The sequence below is a fragment of the Periplaneta americana genome, chromosome 4 (assembly GCF_040183065.1).
Source record: "Periplaneta americana isolate PAMFEO1 chromosome 4, P.americana_PAMFEO1_priV1, whole genome shotgun sequence".
In the NCBI taxonomy this organism is placed as follows: Eukaryota; Metazoa; Arthropoda; class Insecta; order Blattodea; family Blattidae; genus Periplaneta; species Periplaneta americana.
Window position 1 is genome coordinate 134,140,090 of NC_091120.1, and position 24,975 is coordinate 134,165,064.

General features: G+C 33.5%; 1 protein-coding gene across 1 annotated transcript in view; it reads left to right on the top strand.

Moving 5' to 3' along the window:
• Positions 1 to 24,748, top strand: part of Csgalnact (Chondroitin sulfate N-acetylgalactosaminyltransferase) — a 1,311,749-nt gene extending 1,287,001 nt beyond the window's left edge. The window contains exon 6 of the mRNA XM_069823988.1: positions 24,695 to 24,748. The gene's annotated coding sequence lies outside the window, so the exon portion shown is untranslated. The remainder of the gene's footprint in view (positions 1 to 24,694) is intronic.
• Positions 24,749 to 24,975: the final 227 nt, after the last annotated feature.

Here is a 24,975-nt window from a genome sequence, read left to right on the forward strand (position 1 = left end):
TCATTTTTTTCAAATTGTCGGTTGGTCTATTATTGCGTAACTCCGTCCAATTCACATGAAGATGCTCCGTAGAACAAAGATAAATAAATATTTTTAATTAAACTGAAATGTGCTTAAAAACACTTCCTTCTCGTAAACAAAGGGTGTTTTTAATTATATTGGACTTTTTAATTGATTACTGCTCGAAAATATGCATTTAAATGCATATAGCACTTCGTGTACCTGTTCTTAAGTTTAATTTTTTTCACACGTTAGATATATTCTAAGTTTCATCTTTAATGATTTTAGATTTTGTCGGCAATTTCATGTTATTTCCTTATTTGGTTGATAGAGCGTATGTTTTGTTGTACATAATTATTGTCAATTTCTTTCTAGGTTAATGCTTAATTTATTCGTAATCGTCAATTTTATCACGGTCATCACGATTTAAACTTCATTATAGACATTGAACATTAAAATGAGGAGAGTTGAAGACGTTTACACACATACGAAATTGCTAATGAACTGAATTGTAGGTAGATTTGCTAGGTTTTTCCCTAAGCTTTACGTTTTTTCCTTATATTTTATGGCTTACGTCTTTCTTTTTCCCGTAAGACTAATTTCTTCCTTTTTTTCTCTTTTAATTCACGCACATCAATGGATCTTATTTTGGACATCTTGGAATATTGGAATTACAATGACGTTACATAGATGACACTGTTCCTTTTTAAAAGTTCATAACTTTTTTGAGCTTAATGCCAAAATGCTGCATTATCTTAAAAGAAATGCTATAATTTTACAGATAATAATCAATACTGAAAGTTGCATAGCTTTTCATGGAGTCAATAATCAGATTATCTATCTCTTAAAATGAATTTGATATAGTATTGAGACTGCAAGAATTTGTGAACCTTCATATACTGTGTGAGGAATTTTGTAACAATGGATTGTTTTATTAGAAGGAACGTAAGCATTATCACGTAAGTGGCTTTATTTTTTTTTTTTTAAGTTTATAAAGGAAGTGTCTCAATCATGAAGTCATTAGTAGCATTCTAGGTTCTAATGCCTTTGTAGAATGGGTATTAACTAATGATGAATAAATAGACAATTAAACAGGCGTCATCCTGAACCGATCAAAGCATGACTATTAATTATACTGAATTTGTCTTTCATCTGTGAACATTTTCAACAATTTACAAAACATTATGAAAAATATTTAAGAGCAGCTAAACCTCAAGAGAAATACTAAAAGGAGTAAATGAAATGTAGATTATGTAAAAAAACTGTTCTATTCAGTATAATAAAATAAATATATCGTGACAAATCTTCGCTTTTTTCTAGAAACTTGGCAACCCTAATTGTAGGACGAAGAAAATTATGCCACTAAATACAACATAAATAATAGTAATACCACAGTCTAGTACATATAGTCACGAAGCTTGAGTTGATGAGAGTACTAGGAACAATAGACTGTACCGGTACTATTTCGCATTGTCTGTGATGAGGCGATAGTAGCGATCCTAGTGGTTAGTAACTATCTATGGATGCATATTCCTTACGTATTGAGCTTCGTGACTGTATATACTAGACTGTGGTAATACTCTGAAGATTACTGTCGAGCAGATATTGAACCTTTATCAGCGATAAAATAAACATAAATGGACTACTAATAAAATTCTTGGTCTTACGGATAAACATAGGAAGTATAAAAGCAATCCATTCAAATATAAACAACTGAAGACAAAATTAGAAAATTAGAGACGTAAATGTAACGTCGCTAGATGCATCTGAGGTTCAAACACTAGCGTAGCCTACTGATTTTCAACTTAGGGGGTCCGGGTCCTATCGTATTGAGCTTTATTCAACATATTCCTCATCGTAACTGAGACATTTGTCATACTATCGGATCAACAGTAAGGTACAGATGGCTGTTACACACTGGTTGCGATTTCAGGCGGCAGACTTCTACGACACAGGGGTACAAAAATTGATCCCATAGTGTAACAAATGTTTCAATTCCGGTGCGGAATATGTTGAAAAACACTTGAACAATATCTATATCTTTTCCAATAAATCTCTCTCCATGAAATTGTGTGTTCTTTCTGTAAACGACCCCAGGGAAACTTACCTTCTGGACGGCCCGTGTAATTGCGCTCGAGTGGCCAAAATTTGTATAAGCACCTCTAATTAGGGGAGAGTCGGGTAGTATCGGACATCGGGTAATATCGGACAGTGCGTTTCTTTCATCTACCACACGATGATAGTACCTGATTGACATGGTTACGTTTCTGTGATGTCGCATAGAGAAACGTAACCATGTCATTCAGGTACTACCATATGGTGGTAGATAAAAGAAACGCACTGTCCGATACTACCCGACTCTCCCCTACATTATTAATATGTTGGAAGAAAAAATATAACTTTTTTATCTACCCCCCATGAGAATGTTTGCTTATGAGACTAAGAGGAAGGCGGAAATAGGGTAGATAGGAGAATTCTGAGGTTTGAATGAAGAACCTGGTCTTTGGCAGAAGACTTTGAATGCAATAATGTAATCTATATTCCTCAATTTGATCGTTCCTATACTCTTTATTTATTTACAAGAGAAAATCGTGTCTCTGTAAGCATCTCAATTATGTATAACTGCTAGGAACGTGGGTAATAACTATAGGTAGGGAGTTCGTACCAAAACAGTAGATTTCAGTTGAGTACAGCGAGGAGTATAGATGTCACCCGAGCCTCGCCATGTTACCGCTCGCTACAAACGATACACAGTATGTAAGCAACGCACAGTGGCATTCTGTGGAGCTGTGTAGAGTTATGAATAGTTTTAAGAATATTTTAAATTTATATTAATATTTTAGGTTCTGAACAAAGTAAACTATTCTTTGATTATTGTATTATTTACGTAATGTTAATATTATACATGATTTAAAAAATGTAAACTCATCTGGTATTAAATAATTATATAAACAGGAGTGTGTAAAACGATTATTCTTTCCCGGATTATTCTTCGTTAAATGTTGACGTTTCGTGTTGCTATGCATTCGTTTGAGTTACAGTGCAAGTTCAACATGGGAATTATGATACGCTAGCTATCATTACAATAGAAATGAAACATTTTCTTGAAAACAATTATGGGTTTAATATTATGTGACACATACGAGATACAATATTAGATTCACAAAGTAGTTGTTCACCTGATGATAGTGAGATAAACTGTACCATATTTCAGATTTGCTCCAGTAACGTCTTATGACGTAGAACGAATATTTTCAGAATATAAATATTCATTTTTTTCTGTAGAGAAAAGTATTATTCATTTTGATAAAATGAAAATTTGCATTGTTGTTTGTTATGATGAGGCTAGAATCATAATTGTATACTTCGTATGTTATTTTTGTATGTATGGGTAAATTATTTTATACATCTTGATTACACAACTTTTAACACTGTATCACTTCGGAATATGTATGATAAGAACTGTCTTGTGTTAAATTTTAACGTACCTTGTTAACATGTTTCGACCTATTTTCGGTCATCTTCTGAACTAGTCGTTGTTGGTCTTGGCGCCTCTTGTTTCCTGTGTGGGTGCGTTCGTAGTGTAGAGTCAAAGAGTGTACTCAACACACTAGAACAATATGAAATATACAGTCACACGAAAACACACCCCAACGATATTCTCAACACACAACTCAATTTCAAAACACAAACACTCTTTGACTCTACACTACGAACGCACCCACACAGGAAACAAGAGGCGCCAAGTCCAACAACGACCAGTTCCGAAGATGACCGAAAATAGGTCGAAACATGTTAACAAGGTACGTTAAAATTTAACACAAGAAAGTTCTTATCATACATATTCCGAAATTATTTTAGTTTGGGATTTACGAAGTTTATAATTAAAAATTGTTTTTTATTATTATTCGTTTATTATTTTCTTGTTCTAAGTCTGTGAACGATTGGAGCACATGTTTGGTTACCACCCGGCTGTACAGTACATTTTTGTCATTCTGGTTCACTGACATTACTTTCCATTCGGTAGAGATATGGTCCAAGCTCACACAACTTGACAGTTTTGATACAAACTTCCTAGCTCTGGTAATAACAGTATCATTTTATATTTACATTAAGGTGTATTGAAATACTTGAATACATGAATTCTACACATCCATATAAAACATACGTTTATAATGCCCACATAGAGTACATGTATAGTATATACGGCTACAATAATAATACAAATACAACACACTAAAGTGAATGACTTTTAGAAATGTAGATGTGCGGCAGGAGGTACACAGTAAAGTGAAAGTTGACATTATACGAGAGTTACATATGGGCCTATAGGGGTGACAGCTTCCGGCGGTGTTGCTAACTGTTGCCCTTTGCTGTGACGAAGTCAAGCAAACACACTCCCAGCTACTGCCGGCGCGCCAGTCTGCTATGCCTTGGAATAGTATGGTCTGGAACTAATTATCCATTTCTTCCTACAAGCTAAAAACGTTTAGCATTGTACAGAGTATTTTTCATTTAGAATGATCATTTATATCTGATTTATTTGATTTTATTGTGTCGGGAATTAAAATATGTTCAGATCAGACGGCCATTGTTAGCTAATTTAGAAAACAGTTGTGCTGAATATTAAAAATAATGCTCTTGCCTGGCTTGTTATAGAGGACCGACAATTTTACATTTATTAAAGAATAAGAAACAAATCCAGAGTAACTTTTTAGGATAAGTTGCAGGTTACATGCTTATTAAAAAAAAATGTTGTAGCAATAATATCAATCGTTAATGCCTAATTTTATCAGTTCTATTTCCCAGCATTCCTGTTTATAAAATATATATATATATATATATATATATATATATATATGTATGTATATGTACATATATGTATGTATATGTATGTATATGTACATATATGTATGTATATGTACATATATGTATGTATATGTACATATATGTACATATATGTATGTATATGTATATATGTACATATATGTATGTATATATGTACATATATGTATGTATATATGTACATATATGTATGTATATGTATGTATATGTACATATATGTATATGTATGTATATATGTACAATGTATGTATACAGAGTGTTTCAAAAATACGGGGCATAATTTCAGGTATGTATTTCCCACATGTATGTATTTATTTACACTGCAAGTGGGCAAGCACCCGGTGGCAGTGGTATATACAATATTAACAATACACAATAAAATGATAAGCAATACACAATAAAATTTACAATACACAATACAATTTTACAACACATATACAATTTTATACACAATACAATAAGAATACACAATACAATTTAACACAATAATAATAAAACATAAATAAAATACCTAATTTTACAATAAAACCTACATAATTATGTATAGGTCCTACATAAGTTTCAATAGTCTTTCACTTTACTCTCATCTCATTCCCTGTAGTGGCACTATGACGCATTTCACTGACACTTTAGCACACATTTCACTGACACTCTGTAACACATTTCACTGACACTATAGAACACATTTCATTGACGCTATAAATTATCACTGATCGGAACTGTTCACTGCACTGTAAAACCATAACTTCACTGACTCACCTCGCTTCACTGATACAACAGTTCAAATAAGTCAAATAATTACATCCTTATGCATACTTATAAACAGAACTACATTTAAACTAAACATTTCTAGTCTAAGGCCCTCTTACACGCTATTTTTAAATAATTTACAATTCAAACCAAGGAAGTAAACTCGTCAGGCTAGATAAATACATGTCACCTTAAAAAATTAAATGTTCAATGTCACCTTAATTTTAATTTGCACTTTATACACAACTTTTTTAATTATTCTTGAATCTCCTTAAGGAAGGACAGCCCTCAAAGACCGCTGCAGGTAGGTCATTCCAATCATTTATAGTTCTATTTAAAAATGAGAATTTACCTACATCCGTTTTCTGTTTCCTACATTTGATTTTAAAATCATGATCGTTCCTACCAAAGTACGTTGGCTTTTCTAACCGAGCCGTTATGTCTACCCATGCTTTTTGACCTAGATGTGCTCTATACAATGGTGTTATTCTAGTTTTCCTACGTCTGTTTTCCAAAGTTTCCCATTTAAGTTCTTTTATCGTGATAATCAAAATAGTTCATTACGACTTGTGTCCGGAAATGCTTTATTTCCGAGTTATGGCCTTCACAACATTGAAATTCACCGGAACATTTTTCTTTCCGCAGGTCGTTGCCGTCAAAGGAGACATTAAGAGGGCACTCTGACAGTTCATTCCGAGGCGAAGGTTGCATTCAGTGTTGTGTAGGCGTTAGACTGTGCGACATGTATTCAAATCAAGAGCTGGCAGAGATACACTTCATGTACGGTAAGGCGGACGGCAATGCTGCGCTGGCTCGTCGTTTGTACCAGGAGAGGTACCCACAGCGACAATGTCCAGATCGGAAGACATTTGTACATCTCCATTACCGTCTGTGCGAGTATGGAAAATTTAACTCGATGAATAGGTAGAGGTGGCCCAATTGCTTGGCCTCCACGCTCACCTAATTTGAACCCTCTCGATTTATACTTGTGGGGCCATTTAAAATTATTGGTTTATTCGTCTCCGGTGCCTGATTTGGAATCCCTTCGGAATCGAATTGTGGCATGTTCTGAGGACATACACAATACTCCTGGAGTTTGGGATTGTGTTCGCAGGTCAATGAGACATCGATGTGAGGTCTGTATCCAAGCAGGAGGTGGACATTTTGAACATCTTCTATAATGGCAACGACCTGCAGAAAGAAAAACGTTCCGGTGAATTTCAGCGTTGTGAAGACCATAACTCGGAAATGAAGCATTTCCGGATACATGTTGTAGTGAACTATTTTGATTGTCTACATGTGGGAAATACAAACCTGAAATTATGCCCCGTATTTTTTAAACACCCTGTATCTAGAAGAGCACGTTTTTCTGTGGTTTGTCTCTTACCTGAATGGCCGCCAACAAAGTGTGATAGCTGGAAATCGTTCTTCCTCTTGGCAGGTCGTGAGGTCAGGGATCCCACAGGGATCAGTTCTTGGCCCTTTACTATTTACAATTTATATCAACGACATATCAGAATCTCTAAAGTACTGCCAACACCATCTCTATGCAGGCGACCTTCAAATATACATAAAATTCCACACTGACGAAATAAATGATGCAATAACTAAAGTTAATGACGATCTGGACTCCATCTGGACATGGACACGGAAATTCCGACTTAAACTAAATCCAGAAAAATCACATTCAATCATTGTGGGCCATTCACGTTTGTTAAGCACTATTACCATACCAAATTTGTCCTCGATTAAAATACACGGCACCGAAATTCCGTTCAGTGAATCAGTAAAGAATCTAGGTATTTATATGGATAAAAGTTTAAATTGGAACATTCAAGTTGCAGAAACCTGCAAAAAAGTATTCTCATTAATCCACTCGTTTAGACGATTGAAGAATTTTCTACCCTTTTCCATGAAAAAAAATGTTAGTGCAAACGCTCGTGATGCCCCACTTCGATTACTGTGATATTCTGCTTACTGACCTAAGCGTTACTTTGGCGCAGAGACTACAACGTGTTCATAATATGTGCGTCCGTTTCGTCTGCAATATTCGCCGGGCTGATCACGTAACACCATCCCTCGAAATGTTGTCCTGGCTAAGTCTAGAAGATCGTAGGAAAATCCACTGTCTTTCCCTTCTCTTTCACATATTGCATTTCTCCACTCCTGTCTATCTTGCGTCTCGTTTCCAAAATTTATCCACCCGTCATAAACTAGACACGCGATCACAACACTCCTCAATATTATCCATTCCCTCCCACCGAACATCCTCATATTCATCTTCTTTCACTGTGGCTGTTCCTCGACTTTGGAATTCCCTACCGAGTAATGTCTGGGACTGTCAGACATCAAACCAATTTAAGAATAGCCTAACGAGATATTTTTCTAACAATTCTTGTTAACAATAAAAGCTGTTTCAGGTTTCTCAATGTTTAATGGTTATATATATCACAGATAAATATCTAAATTATCTCATTATTATTATTATTATTATTATTATTACTATTATTATTACTATTATTATTGTATAATTATTATTATTATTATTATTATTATTATTATTATAACTATTTCTTACCAGTGTTTATTATTGTCACACTAACATTAGTTATCCAGTTTTCATTGTTTACTTTCATGTTGTTTTATGATCTAGATATTAATGTAATAACTATGTAAGCAAATGTATTTAATTAGAATTAGAGTCTGGCTGGGCGGAAGAGAAAGCCTACTGGCCTTAGCTCTGCCAGATTAAATAAATAAATTATTATTATTATTATTATTATTATTATTATTATTATTATTATTATTATTATTATTATTATTATTATTATATGTATATGTATGTATATAGGTCTGTATGTATATTAACATATATAAGGACTGAATTCTGCTGCGTATGTAAAATTAGGACTCAGAACTGCTTACATGGCTTCTACATGTTGTATTACATGTTTTTTCTACCCACTGCTTATATTTAAAAGTTCCTGATCTCGATGTAAATATATAGACCTACTCCTTTTTTTTATTAAGTACCATAGAACGTTATAACTATTTCTTAATAACACTATACTACCGGGTCTGAAGTTGCGCTCGGGCTCGGGTTCGATCCCCGCTTGGGCTGATTACCTGGTTGGGTTTTTTCCGACGTTTTCCCCAATCGTAAGGTGAATGTCAGGTAATCTATGGCGAATCCTCGGCCTCATCTCGCCAAAATATCATCTCGCTATCACCAATCTCATCGACGCTAATTAACCTCGTAGTTGATAGAGCTGCGTTAAATAACCAACTAAAAAACTACCGGCATACTCAATTGAGTGAGGTGCTTGCCTACCGGTCTGAAGTTTTGCTTGGGTGCGGGTTCGATTCCCGCTTGGGCTGATTGTCTAGTTGGGTTTTCTTGGAGGTTTTCCCCAACCGTGAGGCGAATGTGAGGTAAGCTATGGAAAATCCTCGTCCTCATCTCGCCAAATACCATCTCGCTATCATCAATATCATCGACGCTAAATAACCTAGTAGTTGATAAACATAATTAAATAACCAATTAAAAAAAAAGAGCATTATAGAATATTTAAATTTGCACCTAACAAAAACATACATTAATATTTTCTTATGTTTTAACCTCGAGAATGCAATCCGTTTGGGATATCAACTCCAAGTCTTGAGAAAATGGATTAGTTGAGTTTATATTAGGTTCAATCATACGTTCGTAGCGTTTTTGTTCATCAAAACACAGTTGTTAGGGAATTGTTTATCGTTTATCTTTTGCCATTTGTTATTTGGTGTGTTCTGCTTCAAAATAAGCCTTGGAGTTTACGAATTTGAAGAAAGTTTGTGCTATTTCTAGGCTAAAGAAGGTTAAGTGTCAAGTGGGGGAAAAAAACGAATACGTCTTACTTATTCTTCTGTTTTAGTTTCATAGAAGAGCAAAGACAGCTAAGGCTGTACGAAACATTTATGGCGTGTGTAAGGGGAGAATGCCATCTGAGAAATCACTGCAAGAAAATGGTTCTATCGTTTCAACAATCAATCCCGATACAAGTTAGTATACCTTCACAGAATATGTTATGCGTTTAGTGGGATAAGAAAGGCGTCGTGTACTACGAATCTATTCGTAGGAATGTAACCATAATTGGTGATGTTTATTGCCAACAACTCAGACGCCTTGCGACCGAAATTCGAGAAAAACGACTGGAAAGTCTGTATTAAGTGCTGCTGCAACATACAAATGCACAACCGCACTCCGATAACACATGACGAAAGAGCTATTTATTCTCATCTTGCGCCATCACATTTCCACCTAGTCCGTTCTATATCCAACAATCTTCAAGAGAAATTCTTTGATAACGAAGATGCTTTACAAACTTGACTTGATGACTTCTTTAACTCCAGATGTGAAATCGAAAAACTATCCCAGTACTGGCAGAGAATTACAGATAATATAGGAGAAAGTATTACTTCTTAACTTCTATCTTCTACAGGGATGTTTCCGATCTCCGATAACGAATTTTAATGACATCACGTGCGTCAGGAGTCACACGACAGCTGAACTGTGGCGCGAGGTGACAGACCAGTAGTGAGTGATCTAATAGTCAGGGTGCACGACGACTCTCAGCAGAAATTCCCAAGAAAATCGAGCTTTTTTGGGAAGAGTACTTAACAATCCTACCCATGCCAAGTACACTTAAGTGCAAATAAAGGAAGCCTTTAATAAACGAGGTTTCGTTATTTCCAAGAAAAGTATCTTCTGCGGACTTAATAAGATTTGTAAAGCTCGAATGTAATTAATTTGTATCATCCCGTGGAGTGCGGTGACTTGTGAAGGGGGTGGATTTGCTTGCTTTTTCCACTCTGGAATTAATCCCATCCGAGCTTTGCCAGTCTTATTAGATACACACAAGATATCTTTGTTAAATGTTAAATGTTATGTTTTATTTAACGACGCTCGCAATTTCAGAGGTTATATCAGCCTCGCCGGATGTGCCAGAATTTTGTCCCGCAGGAGTTCTTTTACATGCCAGTAAATCTACTGACATGAGCCTGTCGCATTTAAGCATACTTAAATACCATCGACCTGGCCCGGGATCGAACCCGCAACCTAGGGCATAGAAGTCCAGCGCTATACTAACTCGCCAACCAGGTCGACGATACCTTTGTTGGAAATAACGAAATCACGTTTTTTTGCAGGCTCCTATGATTTTCGCGTAACTGTACTTGGCATCGGAAAGTTATGTACCCCTCCCAAAAAGGCTCGATTTTCTTGGGCATTGCTACTGTGATACACTGTGCACTCTGATTATGAAATCACTCACTATTGGTCTGTCACCTCTCGTTGCAATTCAGCTGTCGGTGTGATTCCTGACGTTATCAAAGATCGGAAAAACTCTGTATTTATCTCAAAAAAGAACTTTTTTCATAGCGAAAAAACGATAGGAACTTTTTCAGTAACCCAATACATGAACGGTGCTTTCGGCGCGGCGGACCACTTGGATTGCAGTCTCTCATACAGAGGTTATCTATTTTATACTTAATTTTATGGAATGCTAGAATTCTGTGTGTGGTAACGTATGAAATTAACATATTTCAATAACTTGAGTGTTTCAGTATTTTTCGTATTTTCACCTTTGTTTTTGGCGCTTTATGAGTTTACTATAGTCTTATCACTTCTATAATTTGTTATTTTTAATTACGGTACGTATTTAATTTTACGTTGCTAAAATTTAAATAGTTCCCGAACATTATGGAGATCTCAGTTAAATCAATTAAGTGATGAAGAATGTAGACTAATAGTATTTGAGGTTATGTTCGCACGAACTCTAACTTACTTCTTTGCTTATAGGCCTAGTCAGCGTTGCCAATTTAGCGACTATGAATTGTTTTACGTTCACAATATCTTTTAACTTTTCTATTATTTAAATAGGGATTTAGCAATTTTTCAGTATCCTCTAGCGACAAAAATAAAATTTTATCAATTGATAATAAGGAATGTAGCGACTTTTGAACTACATTTTGGCGATTTTCGTACACTTACTCTTTAAATAATAATAGCCTGTTTTCAAATTATTGTACGTTTTTTCTGTACTTAACACCTGAGGAATAAGCAGATAGAATAAAAAAAAAATTGCTAAATTACATATAAAGTATAGAAGAAAATTGTACGTATTTTTTATTAACTTACCCGGCGCACCGAAAAATTAAAGCGACTTTTTCTTCCAGCAATCTCGTTTTTGTTTTATTGTCACGTCATGAGATTTTTAATTTTTTATTATCCATTTTAGTGTTTCTCAATAGGCTCGAGTGAAAATGAATTTTCATATGCTCTCTCTCTCTCTCTCTCTCTTAATTTATTTCCTTTCCATAACTACTTATTTCAAGGAATTATAAATAGAAAAGAGGCCTACGTTTATATGTACAAGAATAAATATAAATTAAAACTATTTATACAATATTTTTTTATAACATTGCTTCCAAAATCAACTAGTACTGTCTCCTGAATAGTACCACAGTCTAGTATATACAGTGACGAAGCTCACTACGTAGTAAATATGCATCCATAGATAGTTGCTAACCACTAGGATCGCTAATATCGCCTCATTACAGACAATGCGAAATAGTACCGGTGCAATCAATTGTTCCTAGCACCCTCAAAACTCAAGTTTCGTGACTGTATATACTAAACTGTGATAGTACGATGAATTGACCCGAGAAGAATAATGGCAAAATAAACATGCGACAACTAACCGCGGTTTCGTAATCAAGCGAATTTGATCGTGCATTGGTTTATATTCTTATTAGTTAACTATGGGTATCTAACCATTTATTCTAACCGAGATAGGTGCACTAGGCTACAAAGCTTATAACAAAGTGCCAAACAGAACGTTCCGTTCCTGTATGAAAATTGTTCATTTTGTTAAACTATGTCCCTCATAAATTTTTGTAACAAAGTCCATCTTACACTCTCTCGCTGAGTGTGTGTATGTGCGTGCGTGCGTGCGCCTAATTTCTACTGTGTGTTTTTTTAATATCTTCCTAAATGGATTGTAAGAATTTAGTGCAATTCAGAAAACTAAAGTTTATATTCATATATGCATTTATTCACACTGCAAATGGGTAAATACCCGGTGGCAGTGGTAACTAATTACATTCAATATGACAATTAATAATAAACACAATTAATAATAATACTAATAACAATAATCAGTGTAATACTGTTAATAATAATAATAATAATAATAATAATAATAATAATAATAATAATAATAAATATAATAATAGTAATAGTAATAATAATAATAATAATAAACATAATCATAATAGTATATGAATATTAACAAGGAGCATCCTAAATTAAATGAAGCACGATCACTTAAAATAATATTTAAGGATTAGGTACAGCTTACAACAGTACATTTTTTGGAAATATTCAACATATTTTCCTCCATTACTGTATCTTGTACAATAATGGAAATTGGTATGTATAAAAAGTATTTACATTTTTTCTTTTTTCAAAATTCAAAATGTTGCCAGTTCACTCTGCAGTGATGAAGCGTTTTCCTCAACTGAAAAAAAACTTGTTAACTTTTTCATGTTCTCTCTCTTTTATTTTATTTCTGAAACTTATGTTTACAATATCATGCTCTTTCAACTACATTCCTTAATAAATATATATATTTTTTTATTTTGTGTAATAGAAAATACTGATATTTGACCATTTTTGTAAATAAATTTATTTTTTATCATACAATCTATTAAAGGTAGAGAAGTGATCTTGCATCATATTGTAGATATGGCATACATAAATAAACACAAACAATTTCATCACAGAATGTTGGATAGTTTTTCAGTTATGTGGGAAACCCATCATCACTTCACAGTGAACTAAATTATGAAAAAAAAAAAAATGTACTAATTTTCATTATTGTACATGAGACAGTAATGGAGGAAACAAATGTTGAATATTTCCAAAATGTTATTGTTGTAAGCTGTACCTGACCCCTTAAAGTAAATCTAATTTGTATCTTAACCTTAAGTTCGAACTAAAACCCACGAGTTTGATATGTTCCATAAATTATATGTAATATCTTCAAGAAAGTAAACCATAGATAATAACATCATTAGCAACATGATAAAATGAACTGTTACGAAACGTGTAACGAGGAAGCATGTACCAATTCTATCGCTCTAATTTTAAACGAGTTCAGGTAGTCATATTGTTCATACGCTCGTATTTTTAGAGGAATTATAACAATGTGCGGTAGTATTTCTGAAACTCTGCACTTTCTCAAGAAGCACCACAAATTTTGCTTGCCAATTTTCTGAATTTTACTACGAGTTTGCTAATATTTATATTTATTAACTGTAATTTTTGTTTTGCATTTATTGTCCTTTCACTGGTGTGACTTTGAATCAGTAATTTAGACTTATTAGTATCAACGCAAAAATGTAAGCTAACACAGATTCCTAAGTGAGAAATTTAATAAAGCACATATCCAAGAATATCAGCCTAACCGAATTAACGTCAAACCTGTACAATTTGCAACGTCCCATATCAGAGTGTTGGAACACAAACATCGCTGCTACAGCTTGCATTTGTGTACACAGCGTGCATGTGTGTCCTTGCTTCATATTGTATTCCGCTGTGAGGGTTTACGAGCGCAATGCTGATTGCTTCAATCTTCCTCACACCCTTCTTGAGGGGTGGCTTCCCTTTCATCATCGTTTCCACAGTCGAGTCTCTAATTCGCCACGGCTCCTTTCTCATTCGCTTCTCTTCCAATGCTGTTCCCACACCAGTTCCACTAAAAAGGAAGCGCAAATTTATACTGCAGAATTTAATATTGGTTAAGTATTCAGTGTTGATGGAAATCCGTAACTTACTACTGTATTTCCTAACCTCATACACCTGCTGTGAACGCACATGCCATCTACCGGTGTCGCATGGTACTACATTCTCCTAAGTGATGTATGTATCGATGCTCATACCTCCACTTGCACTTTCGTTATTTAACATTAATTTTTATATCTGTATAATGATTCTCTATGCAGCCACACGTTTAGAACACCGATGAGATATATTATCTAAATAATATGAAAATTAAACTTATATGTAACATATGTTTACAGAAATGCTACTGTTATGACTTATTGCATGCATCACTGACTTGTAACATATTACACTAGTCAGACTTCATAATATATATACAAACAATTATTGTTCATTCTCTGACACATAATTATCGTCAAGTGAGATGTACTGCCTAATAATAGATAAACATATCAACCAGAACCTCAATCAGAGGATCAAGGAAGGATTAATATTTAAAATTCTGTAAGAGTATCAAAGAGCCTTATACCCTTTTCACTAAGACGTGGTTATAAAATAATGTAATATGTTCCGTGTGCATAATAAATATAAGAGACCTACATTATAATTCAGCCAGTCATGTTATGTTCTGCTGTTATACAGGGTGTAAGGGATATAAGTGTCATTATTTTAACTGATGATTGTGCATGTCATAAGAAAGAAAAAAATGTCCTCACAATTTTTTCTAATTGCAATAATTAACTAATTATTAAAGATTACAATATTTGGTGTTTGGCAACGTTGCTGGATGGGGAGGAGGGAGTTTACAAGTACACAGTACAAGAAAATTAGAAACATGTTAATATCTTCAATTTGGTTAAATAAATTTATAGCCTACGTGTATGCATTAATCGGCCTATATTATATTTGTATTCTATAATTTTGGGATACATATTTTTTCCAAAATTTTCCTACTTTAATCACGTACGATATTATTCTTCTCTATGTTAATAATATAATATATCATTTTATTGCAGCTGTAATTTTAATTGTACTTCCTATTTTATTTTATTTTCTATATTCCTCTTATATATTGATAATATATTATCTGAACTGCGACCGAACACGAGCGCTGCTCATTCGATCCTCAAATTTGGTTAATATTACTGTATCTTCTTTTTATAGTGATTGTATTATTTTATTTCTGTTTCTATTGTAATTATATTCTGTGTTCTATATATTTAAATTTAAAAAATAAAATAATAAATATAATGAGGGATATAATTAGCATAATCTCTTTTATGGAACAGATATCTAACCCACAATGATGGAATACTGATCTATCCTACAAATCGCACATATATTATATTTTATTGAAATTGTTCTAGCACATAAATTTATCACATATAAAGAAACTCTCAGTCTATTAATTCAGTACACTAAAAGATAATTTCCTGTGTTCACATTTCACAGTACATTAAAGTGGTGCGAGATTTTCATAAAATAGGGCCTACTCTATATTCTGAAGGAAGATGCTTTCACATATCTGATAAGGTTTTTTCTTTTCCTGCTTAATGTTTTGTGGGTTAACATAAAGAAAAGGAATAACTTGAGATAGATAATATGGAAGAACATTGAGTCCCCTAAGAATCTTTCAGATCACATAAGCATGTTATGGCTTACTCGAGATAGCATCAAGTTAAGTTCATTAGCCGAAAACTAGAGCCAATGAGGAATCGTTATCTTGAAATGCAGGATACCTGTAGAACAATTTTTCAATTCATGGAAGATTAACAAAGTCATATTGCCCATGTAATATTCCGTGAATTAAGAACTTGCATGAACAGTAACCTCCAGCCACTGTTTAGGATGATATGCTGTCTTTTGTTTCTATCTCCTTTCAGAGACGACAGAATCTCGATCAAGGGCAGGAAACTATGCCCTGGGACTAGAAATTTCTGTTCTATTGTAGTGAACTGCAGTTTCATGATCAGATAGTGATAAAAGGCAATGCAACGCCAGTTATTATTTTTAGTGATGCAGTGATCTGATCCAAATACTAATTTGCTTAGTTTGTCTCGTTTCAATGGTTTAAAATAGGCAAGTCAAAATCCTGGACATTGTGCAGTTGTCTCTATGCGATGTGCAGTTCCTATTCCCCTACCTGGAGGGAGAGAATCCCTTGGAGGGGAGCACGACAGGGTTATACAGTACCTGCAGCAGCATATCAGTTTTAGCTTCAGTAACACAGTTTTAGTACGGGTGCTGATTTGGCTGTGTCTGTGAATGAGTTATGATGAAGTGAGGAGTTCACAGAAAACGAAGAAGAGAAATTACGAATCATATAACATAAGTGCTATAATGTTTTCCTCAGCCAATAGTAATTTTAAAATGAAAGGCTTTCATCAGCCCATGTGGAGGTAATAGTGTTGTGACAATTTAGATCAGATTAGTAAAGTTATTATGATGTTCGCCGGCGCTTATTTCTTAATCAGTACTCTCACGGCAAAACAAACTTGACAATGGCGTTGTTTTGGAGTCTGTACTAACAGAGCTATCAAAGGTTAAACGATTTACCACTTTCATTGTATAAGCTGTTAAGTGATGAGAATATAGTGACGAATACATGTGAGGCTCTTGATGTTGTAAGGAGCGAAGAAAGCAACTATTTGCAAGCGGAATTTTTTTATGGAAAAATATATAATGACAAATTTTCTATCTCACGTGACTATTATGTTAATATACTTACATTAACAAATCTTTAAGCCTGACATAAAGAGAATATCGTCGCTTCAGAGCTTGTGAACTACACTTTTAATTTCTTTCAGTAACGCTCCCAACTTGTTGATACTTGCTCTCAACGTTTTCCAAATAAACTATATGTGAATTTAAATTCTAAGCCTAATTTATATTATTTGTTAATATTAATGTTAATTTATATTGACATACAGCAAGGAAATGATTTCAGTGTAAAAACTTCACAATGTCCTATTGCATGTAATTAATTGGAAGAAGGCTGTAATATTTTCTTCAACATTTGTATACCTATGGTCCCAATAAATAATAATGCTTGACGCGCGATGAAAGAGTAGGATCTAATACTTTAAAATTATTTAGTACCTACTATGTAAAATTAAATTCTGTGTTTGGTTTTTTTTTTGTTTCGAAATTACTGCAATATATTTTTTTTTCTTCAAATACTATATAAAAATCATATTAATAAATTATGCTTTATAAACCACTACTTTGTGAAGTATAACTGAGTAAGCCTAAAGTTTCTTGTATTATAATTGTCAAATATAGACACTGATAATAACTGTGCTTTTTTTTCTTTCTGCTAAGTTTGTTTATAATGACCAAATGCCTATTTAATCCAACCCTAGAAGCGCAGAATAGATTATTGTACACCCCTCCAGCTAAGAACTGGTAAGAGCAAAGCTTGAATGATGCAGTCTGCACATTCAGTGTCTCATTTCTGGCACGCCTGGTTTAAAATGAAGTTTAATATATTTCAGGATACAAGATGTAACTTCTAATAAACCCCGTGTAGTTGCACATTCATACCATACGTACATACATTGATAATAATGTTGTATGTGATGTAATATTACTGTATATGTAAAATATCTAGCTAAGTTGCTGCACTTTGTAATCTAAGTAGTTTTATTAAAAGACAATGTAATAATAATAATAATAATAATAATAATAATAACTATAATAATAATAATAATAATAATAATTTATTTATTTAATCTGGCAGAGCTAAGGCCAGTAGGCCTTCTCTTCCGCCCAGCCAGACTCTAATTCTAATTAAATACAATTGCTTACATAGTTATTACATTAATATCTAGACCATAAAACAACATGAAAGTAAATAATGAAATTTGGGTAAGTAATGTTAGTGTGACAATAATAAACATTGGTAAGAAATAGTTATAATAATAATAATAATAGTAATAATAATAATAATAATAATAGTTTACTTTACTTTACTTACTGGCTTTTAAGGAACCCGGAGGTTCATTTCCGCCCTCACATAAGCCCGCCATTGGTCCCTATCCTGAGCAAGATTAATCCAGTCTATCATCATATCCTACCTCCCTCAAATCCAATAATAATAGTAATAATAATAGTAATAAATAATAATAATAATAATAATAATAATAATGAGATAATTTAGATATTTATCTGTGATATATATATATATATATATATATATATATATATATATATATATATATAACCATTAAACTTTGAGAAACCTGAAACAGCTATTATTGGTAACAAGAATTGTTAGAAGAATGGTTATAAATACTTGTGTTATAATGTCTTACTGTCGCGGTACTGAATTTATAACACCCGAACAGTAAACTTTAAATTGTTTAATGCAGAAAAGTTTAACTGTTACTTGTTGAAACCAGTAAATGTTAGCCATTTAAATTTTAGAAATTCGGATGCGATGAGTTTAAATATAGCTGGTATGATCATTATTCCACTCACTCAGGGTTGCAGAACTGGGGAAGAGAGGGATGGAAGTATGGGGAAAGAGTTCGTTCCCACCCCATCCACAAGGCCAGAGCCAGACATTTATGTGACGTTTGACAAACACAGTGTTCTCTCTTCTCTTCTCCCCCTACTCTACAATGACGCGAAGGTTGAAGGGAAGAGATGAGTTACGTGTTCCGGCTTATGACGTTATGACGTGTGCTTCAATTGGAGCACAGTTTTGCATCCCTGTATCCCAGAATAGTCTGGCATTCTTTTTCATGGGACGAATATCCCTTTTCCACTTTTACATGATTCCTCAGCACTCTTTAGCATTTTAGACTTATTATCTTTCCATTCAGATATATCTATTTTGCTTCTCTGACATTTATTTAACTGTTTTTCGGCAATGTCGCTCAGCTGTAATCCTGTACCATATATCATTTTTATGCATTTCGGTATTCGTCCAAGTAATAATTTTACAAAATGAAAATTTTCAAATGAAATAAAGTTCAGAAGGCATAGAAAACATATGAAGATACCCCTTGCTTGGTAGATCAGTTTTTCGTTGAACACGTGATGTTTTGTGGATTAGATTACTAATCGGGGTAGCTAGAAAATAGTTGGGCAATAATTTCAGTAACTGTATATTATAACATTTTCCACTGTCACGTTTTTCTTGCTGTAATATTTACAATCATAAGAAATACGCATAACGAGTCACATTATGTTTATACAAGTAGGTGATTCCACTTTACCTCTACTTACTTAAAATGTCATACTTTGCATATTTTCACTCTGTAATGAAATATGGATTAATATTGTGGGGTAACTCGTCTGAAGCTAAACACGTTTTTGTTTTACAAAAGAAAGCTATAAGAATAATGGCCGGTGTGCATAAAAGGACCTCATGTAAAAATATTTTCCGAAACTTAGAAATCTTGACTTTACCTTGTGAATACATTCTTTCCCTAATGATGCTGTATATTAAGAACCAAGATAAATTCAGTACTAATCAAGACATTCATCATTTTAATACAAGACATAAATCAGATCTTCATCTACCCTCTGTTAGTCTATGCTGTTTTAAAAAAGGAGTTCGCTATTCATGTATAACAGTCTTCAATGCACTGCCTAATTATCTTAAAGATTTGAAGAACAACGAGAAAAGGTTCAGAAAAGAATTAACCAAATTTCTACATACTCATACCTTCTACACAATTGATGAATTGTTTATGCTTGTGAATTGAATTATTCTACTTAAATGACATGTACATTTTTATATAGCTCAACTAAAATATGTTTTTATATTGACTTAATCTGTTTACTATGTATTGTATTTTTTGTTTAGCATAACTGATGAATTGTATGTACTGTAAATTGAATAGTATACTGTATAGGTCAACTGATGAATTGTTTAAGCTTATAAATTGAATAAATCTACTTCATATGAATTGTATAGCTTAACGAAAATAAGTTTGTAAATTGAACTAATTTGATTGTATATGTTTGTATAGTTTGGCTGATGAATTGTATATGTTCTTAAAATGATTACTAGTCTGTGTAGCTCTACTGATGAATTGTATATAGACCTACTGTAAATTGAATGGTAATATGTATAGCTCAACTGATGAATTGTTTATGATTATAAATTGAATTAATCTACTTGATATTAATTGCACAAATTTGTATAGCTTAATGAAAGTATGCTACTTTGTATTGTATATATTTGTATAGTTTTGGCCGATGAATTGTATATGCTTTAAATTGAATAGTAATCTATATAGCTCTACTGATAAATTGTTTGTGTTTGTAATTTGAAGTAGTTTGCATGATATGTATTATCAATTTCTGTATATCACAACTGGTTGAATTGTTTATGCCTTAAATTTAATTAAATTGTTTTGTATTATAATATAGCTCAACTTATGAATGATCGTTTGCGTTTGTAGATTTAATAATCTGATTGGTTATGTATTGTATACTTTTAGTAGAGCCATCGATGTAGCTCAGTCGACAGACTCGCTGGGCTGCTGATCCGGAGCTGCGTTCGGGCTTGGGTTGGATCCCCCTTTGGACTTTGGTTTCTTCGGAGGTTTTCCCCAGCCGTGGGACTGAAGCCGGATGGTCTATGGCGAATCCTTGGCATCAACCCCTTTGATTTGATTACCTGGTTGGGTTTTTCCGAGGTTTCCCCCACCGAAAAGGCAAATGCCGGGTAATATTTTGGCGAATCCTCGGACCTCATCTCATCTCACTACATCTCGCCAAAATGTAAAAAAAAATGTAAAAAAATTGTACAAAATTGTAAAAATTGTAGAAAATTACTAAATTGTAAAACTATAAAAATTTGTAGAAATTGTAATTGTAATATTGTAAAATGTTGACATGTTCCACATCTTAAAGCTTCATTGCTCATGTAAGATCTATGGAATAAAATAAATGAATGAATGAAATGAATAAGGCTTTGTTATCTACCCAAAAGATGAATCTAATTTAACAAGGAACGTGCCTCTATTTGAAGCGACATCCTACACAACAATGAAAAGGAATAAACATTTATGGTTAGGCATACTTCGAATCTACGACACTAGTGTTCATGCAGAGTGAAAACTGTCTTGGGTACAAAGACTTTATCTTATATTTCTCCTCCTATCAACCAAGTTTTCATTAAACGCCTGCAAATTATAGCACAGACTACACGCCTTACACACTTGGTGAAGAAGTTTCCTGCATGCGAAGACGTTACAGATCAACATTGAGGGCCGATTTCACCAAACATACGTGTATTTAGCTTTAATATTGTTACTTATAGTCTTGTTAATTCACATTTACAGGGACAATGCATTTCACCTACACAAATTGGGCTTTAATCCCTCATTAAACTGCAATTATGTTAATTGGTCAATATTTGGTTATTTAAATAATTAATCCTGCATTAACGACAATAATTTTCATCGTGGTGAGGACAATGATGGACTTGATATGTCAAGATGTTGATTTCTTACCAAGACGAGCGAGGACAATTTCCGAAATAGAATATTGTTTTAATACAAAGGAAGAAAAAGATTTTCAAATGAGGTTTAGGCTGAGGAACACATCAGCATTGTATATTTTGCATAGTACAGAAGATGATTTAGAATTTCCAACTGGTAGTTACATAAGTAGGTATACTGATTCGCAAAACTTTTGTTAAAATGTTGTGTTTTATTTAACGACGCTCGCAACTGCAGAGGTTATATCAGCGTCGCCGGATGTGCCGGAATTTTGTCCCGCAGGAAATTTTTACATGCCAATAAATCTACTGACATGAGTCTGTCGCATTTAAGCACACTTAAATGCCATCGACCTGGCCCGGGGTCGAACCCGCAACCTTGGGCATAGAAGGTCAGCACTATACCAACTCGCCAACCAGGTCGACTAAAACTTTTGTCCTAAGAAATAATTTGGAAGTGAACTTTGTGAGATATTATGTTGGCAATATGTCTAATACCCCAATTCCACATGTCGTCCTGGAAGGGAAGGTATTTGAACTCTGAGTTGTAGGTATATACCTAGCTAATCGAATCAAAGACAACCTATTAGAGCAATAACGGTATATGTAACCTACATAAATAAAACATTGAGTCTATTTTGCACCGAAATGTTTAAAACATGTTGTTTATTCCTCTTGAGTATCATATAATATTCGAGAAATATTTTTCATCTTCCCTGCACGTATAAATATTATGTTGGGTCATAAACTTAGAATAGATCACATCGCGTTTTGACAAGAATATTATGAATATCCATGGGAAAATGTAATATTTTCAGATTAAAAGATTTTCTCGAACACCAATCCTGGGCCTATTCACGTATTTCGTCCTATTGGGTCCACAAGTTTTCAGCCAGAATATTAACATCAATACAACGCAGTGGACATATTTCTGTCGCTGTTTGTTTGGTGATGGATTTCCAGGCTATGAGGAGGAACTCTATGTAAAAGTGAAGCCAATTTGACTTCCCAGCAATATATCCACATACTGGAAAACACTGTATGATACCTAGCATGCGCATGTTGCAACCTGATATAGTTATATTTTTTCAACAGGACAATTCCTCCATGTATAAATCTTTGTTGTATCAGATATGGTTCCAATATCATGTTTGGTGTTGAAAGCACAGACATTTGCTATTTTTACCTGCTTTGCTTATTTTTTAGTTCGTTACAACCACATTTTCGTTCCATTACTAGATGAGAGTAATATGCAAATTTTTTGTATGTGTGCAAAATATAAATTAAACTGCTGAATCCTACGGGATATAATTGACAATCAAGTTTTAATTTATATACATGCCCATAAAAATGTGTCTTAATAAAATTATTATTTACCCGACCTTTTAGAATATTAATCTATTGATTGTTAGTGTCACCTTTAATCTATGTAATTTTATTAGCGTAGTGTTATTACCATGACAACAGCCAAAGAAAAATAAGCTACAGATGCATTAGAACGCAAGAACCGTGGCGTGAGGAGGAGCTACAAAATGCCGTGTTTATTAAATTTATCTAGGTATATCACTACATCATTAAGTAAATATCTAAGTATCTTGGTTCAACCTTTGTGTTGTGAGGAGGGTTTGTTACCTGCAGGGAGACTACCTGCCGCCTACGCTACTGTCCTAGAGTGAGTACAGATACCAACTTAAGAACGAGAAAAACTGTACAGTATATCGGACAAAAGTTTTGCGAGCCAGTGTACAGTACTTCATAATTATTTAAATGATTCATTTATTGAAAAAACATTCAATCAATCTTCAGTTGCCTAAAATACAGCAACTAAAGTAATATGAATAACATACATCCCGTACAACATCCCATCAACACAAGAAAATTACTTCATCCCATGCTATTCTGTTTCAAGCCTTGACACAGAGTTACTGGCTATTGATGTGCCTATACAATATTGCATGTATGTTGCATCTTCTTTCATATTATCCCGTTTTGTCTTCAATTTTGCTGAAGACATTGGGATGAGGTTTTCTTACATTGAAATCTCTCTCTACTTATTTCCAACTTTCCTTCTTTTCTTCTATAGGCTTTTTGTTCTCAACGATTTTAATATGTTTCGACGTATCGGTTTTTGATGACATTTTATTATCGCAGTAGCCTATAACAAATGAACTCACTATATAGGTCACTGCTTATATTAACAAGACACATGACCTTCGAAATTACGATTTTACTATGATTCCGAAGACCATGATGACTTAATTGGGAATTAAATTAATTGACTTTTATTTTAAATGCGTATTAGTTCGGTGAAATGCAAACAAACTAAATATTACTTAATTTCCATATTTAAGTTAAATTACAATTAGTTAATTGTGGATTAGTAACATTCTGGTAAAATCGGCCCTGAATGATATAAAATGATTTAGATCTAGTAATTTTATTACTTAATGTTTAGTCTGCCCTCTGAGGTTCTAGTTGATATGTACATCTATTATCATACAGTAAATCTCACTTGACGATATGTGTCAAAGGAAGAACAATTGTTTGTATGCATCTGAAGTCTGACTAGTGTAATATGTAGCTAGTCAGCGATGTTGGCAATGGAGGGGGAAAGAAATTGGCCACCCTATCACATGATCCGAAGATATGTTGGAACCTCATGAATCGAATTATTGAACATTTTCTCGTGGCCTAGAGACACCATTAAAACTTTGAGCTACTAGAAACACTAGGAATCGAAGAGGTTTGACAATATTCTTCCCCATGATATGTATGTAATATATATAAATTCAAAACACATTTTATTAATTGATTTTCAGATTTGCTGGCAGTTGTTTCATCTGGAATTCACTGTGAAGATGGCAGTTAAAGGTAAGTTTACGTTTGAAATAATATAAATACATAAGAAACTGAATAAAATATTCTTAACCTAAAACACAGAATACATTTTATTTCTCAAAGCTAGATATAGATGAGAGAAATCTCTCTACTACATAAATCTGTATGTAATACTTTCGCAAGATTCAGTATACCTAACACTAATGTCCCAAAATGTTTTCTAGCAAGCGTGAATGATGTATAATAAGTTTATTTAAATTTC